The sequence below is a fragment of the Cryptomeria japonica genome, chromosome 9 (genome assembly GCF_030272615.1).
Source record: "Cryptomeria japonica chromosome 9, Sugi_1.0, whole genome shotgun sequence".
Taxonomy (NCBI): Eukaryota; Viridiplantae; Streptophyta; class Pinopsida; order Cupressales; family Cupressaceae; genus Cryptomeria; species Cryptomeria japonica.
In genome coordinates, this window is record NC_081413.1 from 116,617,528 (window position 1) to 116,631,371 (window position 13,844).

Genomic DNA, 13,844 nt, shown 5'->3' on the forward strand with positions numbered 1-13,844 from the left:
ATTTGTCGGGTTTTGCTGCTAAAGGTTGTTCTATTAGCAACATCTATACATCTTTTCATTTCCTCATTATTTATAGAGCCACACATATTCAAAAGTTCAACTTCTTTGATCTCTTTGTCCCTCCTAATTGCATCTAATCTTCTTGCATCTAACTTATTGTACAATGATAAGGGAATTTCCTTCAAAATATCTACCAAAGCCTTATATGTGTCTAAATATAACAAAATTGCTTCTTCTATTTCATTCTGCTCATTGTCTTCTAAATCTTCATAAAATTTTGACACATTTTTCAACATTCCATCTTTAGTTATTTCATCAATCAATTCAACACAAGTCATTTTACTAGATTCAGTTGCTTCATCACTATTTTTCTTCTTACTAGGGGTTGCAGGAGTGGATGGAGTCGGCTGCCTCTTCTGAGTAGGTTTCCTTGTCGTAGGTGTGGGTGCAGTTGTTACCTTTCTAACTAGCTTCCTCCTTGGTTCCACCTTCTTCTCCTCTACCAAAGGCTTGTCATCTTTCTTCCTCTATACCCCTATGAATGCAAGAGGTTGATTACCCTCTAGATCAGAGTTAGAAGTGATAGAAGAAATGAAAGTCTCAGGCCTCTTCACCTCAACAACACTTGTTGCTACCAGTTGATCTACTGGTTTAGATCTAGAACCTAGTTTTGTATCTATCTTTTGAATTACATCCTCAACAAATACAAACATTTTGTCTATCTTCTTTTCTATTCTTTTCCTATTGAAACCAATCTTAACTTCAAGAGCCTTCTCCTCTGCAGTGCCAAAGTGTTCAGCCTTATCATCCAAAGGAGCTTCAATCAACATTTTAGCATATAACTCCAAAATTTTGTCATCTACTTCATAACCTAATTCAGTGACCCATATAGTTCTAGTTTCCACTTCTTCCATTGGTGTCTCATCTTTTTTTACCATGAAGCAAATATCAGTGGAGTATTTCTCCACAATGTGTTTGGAAATTCTCTCCCTTAGTCTCATATTCTCCTAAAAAGTTTTGAAGTAGCCCCAAAGCTTCTCATCCTTGTTACTACCTAAACCGGTGATTGCTTCTTTGATATACATACCTACCGGTATGTCATGAGCCCAACTCTTCTTTCCCTAACCCAGTAGCTCATTCATGAAGTATAACATCAAATAGACAGTAATATTGCCAAACCTGAATGTTCCTTTCTTAACCCCTTTGATCTTGCCAAGATTTATCATTAATTAACTTCTTAACCATTCACATAAGTCATACTATCCACCCCAACTATAATGATAATAATTACTCTAATTGAAATCTCAATCCAAAGTTTGGACATTCATATGGTAGAGTTTAATATTTTCATGGTTGGTGTTCATTTAGTTATCAATCTAGGAATGTAAAACTTGAAATGGGTCTCCAATATATATGCACTAAGCTCCTTAAATGGTTATTTTGCATTGCTGCAGTAACTAACATTACGCAAAATGGAAAGGCAAGAATGGAAATCATAAAAGGCTATATGAAAGCTTTATAAAACAATGCTGGAATGATCTAATGTAAATAATAGGAATCACACCATTCTATCTTGGCTACAGGAATAGTCAGTGGATCTATTTCCAGTGGCTGCAGGAACAATCCAGTCATGAACTTCTATTGCAACTAGGTAAAAACGAACTTCAATGAACATAAACAAATCATCACTCACCAAGTGGGCTCCCTTGGATGAGTGATATCAAACTTCCAGCAAAATACTTTTAACAGATCAGAACAACATATCTTTACTTTATTTCATTTTGAAATCGATTACATGTTCTAAAAGAAAACTCTAGAATGCTTTCAAAAACTCTTTGCTCAATTCCTTTCTTTTTTTCTCTAACCTCTTAGAAAAAGGAAGAGCTTATTATAAAGAAAAGATAAACTAAAATGGACAACTCAAATCACGCCCAGAAGAAGAGGCAGATGAATGTCAGATGAAGGAGATAATTAGAGCTTGGCTATAGGAATAGTCAGTGGATCAAAACCAAACCACGGTATTTGCACGCCATAGCGATATTTTGCGAATTCAATATGCACTAGAGTTAAACTCCCATTGTGAATTATGATTGTTCCAATTATGCCATATGTTGTGCCTACTCAGATCCCCTTCAATTTGATCTCTAGTTACCTGTACATGATTCTTCAGTCTTTGGGCGCGCAAGGAAGTCATCCACCACAACATCATTTATTATCTACACTAAACAAGAACAACATACAAGGGCATGCATACATATCTTACTCAATTAGTACATTCATTAACTCACATATGACATTATCCTAAATAATATGTATATCAACAGGGACAAATCACTTGGTTGTAGGAATAAATTGGTATGGATACAAGAATTAACCGACAAAGTTCAAATATGATTTCATAAGTTTAGGTTTAACACATGGATTACATATAGTCAATTCACAATCCTTTACTATCAAAATGCAACCCAAAAGATGCCAATAACCTAAGAGTTTTGATAAAAAAAACATGTAAAAGTATCAACTTATCATGCCCCCCAACTTTAAGCGTTTGTTGATCCTACAGCAAAAGGAAAATTTCTGATTTCTACTAAAAATTTGAAATCACCAACAGTGTCTTGTCCTATTCCCTTGGAAGCCAAATTCCAATAAAATCCTTTCATTCTTTCCAACTTGGACCATCTAGTTGTTTCTTCTGCAACTGCATCATAATTCTGCTTTGTTGGTTGGCATGCCAAAAGTGGCCACATAAGGATCAGAGGTTGAAAGATCAATGGAAGCAAGTTGTTGTCTTTCTCCTTGCCTAACTGTATGTATCTGGGGGCTCTTTGTATGGTTGCATGGAAATTCTAAAGTGAGTTAGGTTCTCCCTATTTTAAATCTTCTGGTAGATTATTCTAGCATTGAGCTAACCCTTTCATTGCGGTTGTCCTATCAGTTTCAACCAAATGCTCATACGCTTGATAGGCTTCCTCTCTCATTGGAAGTAATATCTTCCTAACATCATCTCTTATCAGTAACTTTTTCCAATCATAATAGAGAACCTTTGGTGCTTCTGATTCCCTTCTCAATGGTAATGGACAGTCAAGCTCTAATTTATCATACTCCCTGGCTTGTGGCCCTACGATAATCTCATTTTGGATCCATGACATTAATGCTCTAATATGGATATCCCCAATATACAATAAAGGATTCCATTCCATGTCTTAGGGTACAACATAGTTATGTAATTATAACTCACATAACAAATTCTTCACAACAGGAGGAGAGGTTTGATAAGAATAATAGAATTCCTCAGGTGTTTCCAAGGATGGATTAAGGTCCCTAACAATGCGGTTTAGTCTGAGGTTTAGATACCGCTCTTTCAAATGTACTGCATAAACTCTTGGGGGAGCCCTACACTGCATCGACTCAGGAATCATACCATAAATCACTTCTACCTTAGCTTCTAATTCCTCAATTCTATTATCTCTCTTTTCAATCTCTTTTTGCTGCTTATTAATTATCCCCTGCAACCTATCCTTCTCTATTTCCCATTGCCTATAAAATGTTAAAGCAATAGATAAACTACTTAGGGATGAAGGAGGTCTAATAGGTCCTACCTTAGACCGTGGGATTTCTTCAATAAACTCCTCATTCTGGGCTAGCATATCTCCCATATTTTCTTTAGGTTGTTGTAGAACATCCTCAATAATTTCTTCACATTGCAATGCGATAGAAGCAAGATTTGCTAGTTTATCAGTAACAACCTCTTCTTGAATTTCTTCTTCTATAGGGTGTTCTTGAATTTCTTCCTCCATAGGGTGTTCTTGAATTTCTTCCTCCATAGGGTTTTCTTCCTCTAAAGTTTCTACTGCAATAACCTCTACTAGATTACTCACAGGTTGGGCCTTCTGTGTCCTCCTTGTTCTCCTTACATACACTTTTGGAATGGCTGCAGGATTTTTTATTTTTGTCCTACACCTCTTGGCTGCAGGAGGAATCTGAGTTACCTATGGCCAGATAACAAGTTCTTCATCTGATTCATCCTTTTCTAACCCCTTTCCTTCCCTTTGCAGAATGGGTGAATCTCTTTGAAGAGAAGTAGAGGGTTGTTCTTCAATTGACTCCACTTCAATATTTTCTTCTATCATAACTACAGCTCCTTCAGCAACAAGCAAACCCTCATCTTCATCAGAAGGATCTTCTACAACATTCTCCTCTTCAACTGGTGAGTTATCTACAATAGGGGCATTCTCAATTTGAAATTGTAGTATATCCTCAAATACACCCCATTCCATTTGTGAAACATCTCTTAGGGACCACTGTACAAGTAGATTAATCAGTCCATGATGGCTAACAGAGTGATTTGTATTTTTTCGCGTCTCCTTAGCACTTGTAGAGATGAGATGATATAAAAAATTAGGTACATTAACTCACTGACCATGCCACAAATGACTAAGTAACCTAAAATAAGGTGAATGTAGGTTTGAATACCATCCTTCACATGTAATATACTTCATGATATACAAAGCTACCTAAGGCCAATGTTTGGGTAAAGAAACCCTTATAGTTCCTTGTCTATCCACCATCAAGGGTCCATCTGTAGGAATTGTGAACTCTGCTCTAGCACTCCTTGCATCTTTTGATTTTGGAAAGAGTTCTCCTTCTTGTAGCAACCCTGTTACTTCTGTTATTCATTTTTCTATAGAAATTACCCTCAAAGCTTTAACCGTAGCTTCCCCTTCATGAAAGGAATGCATGAATTCTGCAGCAATTTCTTCATTGTAATCCCTAATTTTCAAGAAGTAATCCAACCAGTCGTGGTTTTAGAAATACTATTCACAAAGACCATCCTATAGAAATCCTTCATGAACCATTGGCTCATGGTGAATTAGATCACTGCCCATCTTTTACTCTATTATTTTTCCCTCTACAGTTGAACTAGAATATTTGACAGTATTGTTAAAAATGAAATCTCTTTACACATCTTAGTTCTGGCAGCAGACTTTATCATTCACTTGCGTGAAATAATAACATAATCAGCAATGATGGGAAGCATATCAATTTGGGGTACCAAAAAGGACTGATAATTAATCATATTGGAAAACGAACCATAAAGTACCCCCCCCAACTTAACCTAGCACATGTCCAGACAAGTTGACAAGATTTCGGGTAGTGGAGCGGATTTAAATAGGATATAATCATAATGAACTAATAAATGCACAATTAAAATAAGATACAATATACACGTACCTACAATTGCATGAAAATGAAGGCAAAATGAAATGAAGTGATAGGTAAGAACGTGGGATGAAATGTAGTGGATGGAACTTTATGTACAAAGAAGAATATTCCCATATAAAATGGAAATATTTTATTATGAACTGGGGATTATGTCCACTACAGAGGCTATAGGAACATTACCTTTATTAGCCTACTTAATTGCAATAGGAAGCTCATGAGTGGCTGCAGAATCTGCATCAGTTGCTGCAGGAACCTTTTCAGTGGCTGCAGGAACCTTTATGTCACTTTGTGGAGCAAACTATTGTAGGAACTCCTCTCTAGTAGCTGGCTTGTGATATAGTCGTAGGCAGTGTCCATTCACTAAGAGTTTAAATCGAATAGGATCTATTATAGACAAACGGACTACTCCATTTCAAAAAACTTCTTCTATCTCATAAGGACCTAACCATCTTGTTTGAAGTTTTCCCATAGCATCTTTATATTTGGATTCATACAGGAGTGCCCAGTCACCGACTTTGAATTTCTTTTCTCTGATATATTTATCATGCCATCTTGCTCTTTGATTTTGAATCAATTCTATCTATTGAATAGCTATCTTCCTCCATTCATCAAGAGCATTTAACTACTAAATGCATTCTTTCTATACTTCAGACAATGTCATATTTAGCTGTAAAGTTGTTCTCAAGGTTTTATGTTCAAATTCAATAGGCATCATTATTGTTTTGCCAAAAACCATCTCAAAAGGTGTGAAACCAATTGGTGTTTTCCAAGTTGTTCTATATGCCCAAATTGCTTCTGAAAGCTAATGAGACCAATATTTCCTATGAACATACACTATTTTTGTAAGAATAGCCTCCAGCTCTCTATTTGTAACCTCTACTTGTCCATTAGACTGTGGATGATATGGAGTAGACTTCCTGTGTCTTATATTGTATTCATTGACTAAAGCTTTTATCAAGGTTGATGTAAATTGAGGTCCCTGATCTGAAACAATCTCCCTTGGTACTCCATATCTTGTAAATATCTCTTCATAGAGAAACTTAACCACCTTATTATCTCTTGCATGTGTCATGGCTCTAGCTTCTACCCATTTTGTTACATAGTGTGTACATACTAAGATATAAGATTTACCATTAGAAGGGGGGTTAATTGGGCCAACAAAATCTAATCCCCACTTGTCAAATGGTGTAACAGATATTTGAGGATATAGTGGCATCTTGATTTTGTGGGTTTTCCCATTTGCTGTCATCTGTCACATTTCCTTGTGCACTGAGTTGCATCCTTGTGTAATGTGGGCCAATAATATCCTGTATTAAGTATTTTTAGTGGTAATCTTTTGGAAGCAAAATGACCTCCACATGGTTCATCATGACATGCATGAAGGATGTCATATGTTTCATCTTCTCTGACACATCTTTGCATGACTTGATTAGGTCTAGTATAAAATAGACAATCAGCAATCCATGAAAAGTTAAAACTTTTCTGAACCAGCAACCTTCTTTCCTTAGGAGAAAAAGAAATTGGCATCTAGCTGCAGCTAAATAGTTGGCATTATCAGCATACCATGGAGTGTGAGCCTGTATGAGAAACAAATGCTCATCTGGAAAAGTGTCATCTATCATTGTAGAATCTTCATACAATTGAAGATGTGAAAGATAATCTCCAACCACATTAGACTTTCTTGGCTTATCAACAACTATGATATCAAATTCCTGCATCAACAATAACCAGCGAGCTAATCTACTGGTGATTGATGGCTTATTCATGAGATATCTAATTGTAGTATGATGTGTATGCACAAATATGGGATACCCTATAATATAGTGTCTAAACTTGTTAAGGGTATATATGACAGCTAGCATTTCCTTTTCAGTAACTGTATAATTCAATTCAGGTCCCTACAAATTCTTCCTGATATAATATATTGCATTTTCCAACTTGTCAACTTTTTGTCCCAGTACTGCTCCTATTGCATAATTAGATGCATCTGTATGGATTTAGAATGGTACAGACCAATTTGGCCCCTTAAGAACTGGTGCTTGAGTCAAAGTATGCTTAAGCTTTGAGAAAACATCATTGCATGCTAGGGTCGATTTAAATTATGCATCTTTAGTAAGCAGTGAATATAAGGGACTTGCAATTTTACTGAAATCTTTGATGAACCTTCTGTAGTATCTAGCATGACCAAGAAAACTTCTCACATCTTTTTGCTTTACAGGGTCATTAATATGCTGAATGACCTCAATCTTTGCTAGATCCACCTTTATGCCTTGTACAGATATATGATGGCCAAGGACTATTCCTTCTTCCATCATAATAAAACACTTCTCACTATTCAAAGACAAATTGTAGTCTTCACATCGCTGCAACACTTTCTTCAAATTACCCAATGCTTGATCAAATTCAGAACCATAAGTTGTGAAGTCATCCATGTAAATTTCCATAATATCTTGAGAAATATCAGAAAAAATACTAATCACTGCTCTTTGAAAAGTGGCTGGAGCATTACACAACCCAAAAGGAAGAACAGAATATGCATATGTGCCCCATGGGCAAGTAAATGTTGTCTTCTCTTGATCCTCTTGGGCTATCTGTATCTGATTATAACCACTAAATCCATCAAGGAATGAAAAATATCTTTTACCAGCAAGAGAACTAATACCTGATCCACAAATGGCAATGGGAAATGGTCTTTTCTTGTTGCCAAATTCAGAGCTCTATAATCAACACATACTCTCCATTTGCCTCCTTTTTTAGGCACTATCACCAGAGGTGATACCCATTGACTATCAGAGATAGGATAGATAAACCCTGCTTTTAACAGTTTATGTAATTCTTCTTTAACTATCTCCTTGAAGGCAGGATTGACTCTTCTTTGAGGTTGTCTAAGTGGGCAACAATCATCCTTTATGTAAATTTGGTGGGTACAAACTATTGGATCAATCCCACTCATATCTTTGTAATCCCGTGCAAAAGCATTTTTATGGAGCTTCAGCAAGTCTACAAGGCTCTGATTTTGAGTATTCGATAGATCTCTATTGATATTCAAATATTTATTCAATTCCACCTCTATCTTAATAGTAAGATCAATTTGGTTTATATCAGAAAAATGAGAAAAAGATAATTCCTTTAGCAACAGAGTATGCAAAATATCAGTGGCTGCAGGAAAGTCCAGACCTGCCATATTCAGAACCAATTCTTGCAATTTTTGATCTTCTATGAATTCATTTATCAGTATTTTATAAAGAATTGATTCCTCATCATATATCTACTGGAGTGGTCCTTGATTAATCATCATAAGGTGATTAATAGAGTCACTTTCATCAGATAACTCTCCCAAGGTAGGCCAAATAGCTTGTTGTTGCTCAAGCTGTGGTTGTGCTAGAGAATGCAAGGCTAATGTTTTTGTAGAACTTCCATCTGAAATAGTCATGTCTCCTGATCTACACCCTATATATGCATCAGTTGTGGCAAGCCAGAGTCTACCCAAAATGATCGGATATCCTCCCAATGTTGCTTTTGGAGATAGAATCATAAAGTCTGTGGGATATTCCCAGGAATCTAGAATAACTATGACATCCTCTATGATACTGTCAGGTTTCACTGTAGAGCCATCAGCAAGTTTTAGAACTATGGGTGTAGTCCTTAAACTATTGATCTCTAGATTTTTCATTACTTCCCTTGTCATTACATTAATGGTTGCTCCTAAATCAATCAAAACATTCCTTATTTGACTGCCATTAATGACTATACTCACAACAGGACTACCTGGATCAACATACCTTGGAATTGCAATTTTACCTAACATGATATCAACCAATTGACCCATAAGATGCACTGTTTGTGGATCCTTTTTCTTTTTGCCAGGTTTCTTTAGGCATGCCTCTCTCAATGCCTTACCATATATAGGGACATCCTTTATTGCTTGCAACAATGGAATTTTAACACAAATGTTCTTCAGTTGATCTAGAATATCAAAGCTTTATTGTTGTTCAGTGGGAACTTCTTTGTCTTGCAGTCTATGGGGAAATGGTGGTAATATTTGATTCTGAGGTATTGTATCTTTTGAGTCAGAGATTGTCTACTCTTCCTGTACCTCAGTAATAACTGGATGAGAGGGATTAGGTAGAGTTGTCCTTGATCGGAGGTGAATATCATCTAGTGATAAAGAATAGGCTGGGTATTGATTAGCATCAACTAAATAAGCTTGTTGTTGTTGCTGAGATTTGATATTTAGATTAGGTACCATTGGAGTAGGCAACTATGTTGGATTAGGTGGTGCAGCTGTAGCTATAGGGGGAGGCATTAAAGTAGGAGGTTGTGGCTGCTAAACATGAGGCTGATATCTAGAAGATTGGGCTGGCCATGATTGGTTTCCCCTCCATTGAGAGGTAGGTTGTCAATTCCATTGAAATTGGTTCCCTTGACCCTGAGATGGATACCAGTTCCCCTGTGGCTACTGCCACTGTGGAACTTGATTAACAAATTGTTTCCCTTGGCCTTATGACCCATACCAATGTGGATAGTTGCAAAAATTTTGAGAATACTATGGTTGCCATTGGTTGTTTGGTGCATAAGAATTACCATTATAACTAGAAAAAGAAAGTCGATCAGGTGGCATACCTTGTCTTTGAAAATTTGGTCTTCTTTGAGCAACATAGAAGAATTTCTTGTCCTCACCTTGAATTGGTTTGAAGTCAGCTACTTCCACATTTGCAACCACCTTACATCTGCAATCTTTCTTCCGTTGTTTACAATGAGGACAAAATTCTGCAAGGAATGCATTAGCTTCCTCACGCTTCTTCTTAGCTGCCAATGTATCCAACTGGGTAGCCATATTATTTATTATGTCCTCCTTGAAGTCTTTTAATAGATGACTAAGTTCCAATCTAGAAACTCTACTTCCAGATACTGATAATGGTGCCCCTGGCTTAAATCTCCTATTCTTCTTAGATGTAGATCTAGAATACTTTTTGCAAATTTCCCTTATTTCAACCCAAGTGGATTGTGTAATGTCACCTCCTCCTATGAGATCTAAGGAAATGGTGCATTCATCACTGATACCCCTCAAAAATATCAATTTGAGGGAATCTTCATTCAGAGTACTATGCTTGGACTTCTTGACACTAAACAAAAACCTTTCCAGATAATCCTCAAGATGATTAGTGCCTCTATAATAGTCTTTGCATTTTGCAAGAAACAACCGTTTCATCTCATCCCATGTATTGATTGTGTTACTACCCAAGCTCATAAACCATATCAAAGATGACTCCTTCAAAGTGGCAGGAAAAATTTTGAGTCTATGGGCATCTGTAGTATAGTCAAAACTCCTACAAAGAACATCAAACTCAAACAGAAATGTATCAGGATCCTCTGTCACCAACCCATAGAATTTAGGAAGTGAAGATGTTGGAATGTTCTTGAGGTTGGCATTATCATGCTGGTCAAAGATGGGAAACTCAAATGTTGGACCAGGTGGTGGTGGATTATTCCCAACAGGAGGAGGGTTCCCTTGCATTAGACTTGTGGGGGTTGTTAATATAGGAAATTCTTCTTCTTGTGGGCCAAAAAGAAACTGAAGACTACCTTCTGGAAATTCAAATTCAGGGCGATTCAAATTTTGTGGAACTTGATAAAGTTTAGCAAAAGGGGTTATATCTGGGAAATTATCCTCTGCATGATTAGGATGAGTGGGCAGAAATCTACCTCTGGCATCTCTTCTTCTACTATGCATGTAGATTCATGAAATTTTAAACAATTAACTAGAAACTATAATAACCATAAAAGGTTCTTAGTTTGACACCATCCCTGGCAACGGCGCCAAAAATGTCCACCTCAACTATAATGATAATAATTACTCTAATTGAAATCTCAATCCAAAGTTTGGACATTCATATGGTAGAGTTTACTATTTTCATGGCTGGTGTTCATTTAGTTATCAATCCAGGAATGTAAAACTTGAAATGGATCTGCAATATATATGCACTAAGCTCCTTAAATGGTTATTCTGCATTGCTGAAGTAACTAACATTATGCAGAATGGAAAGGAAAGAATGGAAATCATACAAGGATATATCAAAGATTTATAAAACAATGCTAGAATGATCTAATGTAAATAATAGAAATCACATCATTCTATCTTGGCTACAGGAACAGTTAGTGGATCTATTTTCAGTGGCTACGGGAACAATCCAGTCATGAACTTCTACTGCAACTAGGTAAAAATGAACTTCAATGAACATAAACACAAGATCACTCACCAAGTGGGCCCCCTTGGATGAGTGATATCAAACTTCCAGCAAAATACTTTTAACAGATCAGAACAACATATCTTTACTTTATTTCATTCTGAAATCGATTACATGTTCTAAAAGAAAACTCTAGAATGCTTTCAAAAACTTTTGCTCAATTCCTTTCTATTTTTCTCTAACCTCTCAGAAAAAGGAAGAGCTTATTATAAAGAAAAGATAAACTACAATGGACAACTCAAATCACACCCATAAGAAGAGGCAGATGAATGTCAGATGAAGGAGATAATTAGAGCTTGGCTATAGGAATAGTCAGTGGATCAAAACCAAACCATAGTCTTTGCACGCCATAGCGATATTTTGTGAATTCAATATGCACTAGAGTTAAACTCCCATAGTGAAGTATGACTACAATTATGCCATACGTTGTGCCTGCTCGGATCCCCTTCAGTTTGATCTCTAGTTACCTATACATGATTCTTCAGTCTTTCAGCACGCAAGGAAATCATCCACAGCAACATCATTTATTATCTGCACTAAACAAGAACAACATACAAGGGCATGCATACATATCTTACTCAATTAATACATTCATTAACTCACATATGACATTATCCTAAATAGTCCGCATATCAACAGGGACAAATCACTTCGCTGCAGGAATAAATTGGTATGGCTACAGGAATTAACCCACAAAGTTCAAAAATGATTTCATAAGTTTTGGTTTAACAAATGGATTACATATAGTCAATTCACAATCCTTTACTATCAAAATGCAACCCAAAAGATGCCAATAACCTAAGAGTTTTGATAAAAAAAACATGTCAAAGTATCAACTTATCACATACTTTTCATTATTCTTTATCATCTGATATGTAGCATGGATGCTGGAACTAGAAATAGACTTCAATCAACTTTATTGAGTTACCTTATTGCCGATGATCATGATGGAAAATTTCACATCAGTGTCTTTGATGGTGCTAGCCCTCATAGATCTTCCATCATGGGTTGTGCTAGTGAGCTTCTCAACCGCAGTGGTGGAGATCTTCTTTCCTGGTTCCTGTCCAACTTTAGGTAAGTCGATGACCACCTGAATAGCTTCTTTGGTGATCATGTGGGGCCGGTCTAGCCAGATAAATTCATTATGGACCCTGCTCAAAACATATCTGATCACTTCATTTTTGAATTCCGGTATTTATAGGATTCCAGTTAACCCTAGATCCTCAATAATTTGATATTCTGGTTTGATTGTACTGGAGCTTCCTAGTATCACAGATTGATACATCCCCTTGATTTCTTCGATGCCTAAATCCTCCAAGGTGTAGTGAATATAGGCCCTACCATCTTCTACATAAACCACGCCATCGGGAACCCTCAAAAATGCACCAATAGAGTCTTCCTTCATAGCAATTTGGGGAACTTCCTTGAAAATAAACCTAATCCTAACTTTGACCTCAACAATAGTGGGATTCACAATGAAAGTAGGAGAAGATGATGATCCAGATGCCATTTCAAAGAAATACCTAGAAAATAGTCGTCGATTGAAGGGTTTTGATTTCTTCTCGGATGATTGTTGGAAATTCTTTAATATGCCTTTGCTCACTCTTGATTGCCTATGATTTTCCTTTGCTTCGATCTAGTTTGCTCGAGTACTGGGTGAGTGAAAATGAGTCCATTTTCCCTTTTTATCAATGAGTAAACCCTAATTCATTACTATCATAAATGCTTAGTGATGTACCCTATCAAATGTCGGTTTCATAGTTTTAATGCCAGATAAACCTCTATCAATGATCAATACCACTCTCTAGATCTCTTCCAAATCTCTTTCGGGGAATATGAAAGATTTGCAATGAATTTTCCAACCCCTAAGGCATATGCCTTAGTTACTAGTTGAATTTCCTACTGGTGCAGGAATGCTTTGTTCTACTGGTGGAGTTACAGGTGTAGTTACTAGTGTAGTTGCATCTCCACTTGGTTCTTCAGATTTTCTATCCCATCTCTTAGTGTGATCTTGTTGTATTTCATCTACCTTCTTCTTTCCTTTCTCATTTGCTCTATCATTGCTAACTGGTGTAGTCTTGCTTCTATAGTACTTAGCAATATGACCTATTTTGTTACATTCATAACATATAACATTGTTCTTTTGAATTGCTTTGACATATCCGGTGTCATTCCTTGACCTGCATTGATTAGCCGAATGACCAAACTTTCCACATGCATGATATTTAACATTCATTCTACAATCTTCTGACTTATGACCATATTTATTGCAATTTGTGCATTGACCAGGAACTGAATTATAGTTTTGATTTTCTCTATTTCTACATTGTCTAGCCATATGCCCAAATTGATTACAAACAAAACATCTACCAT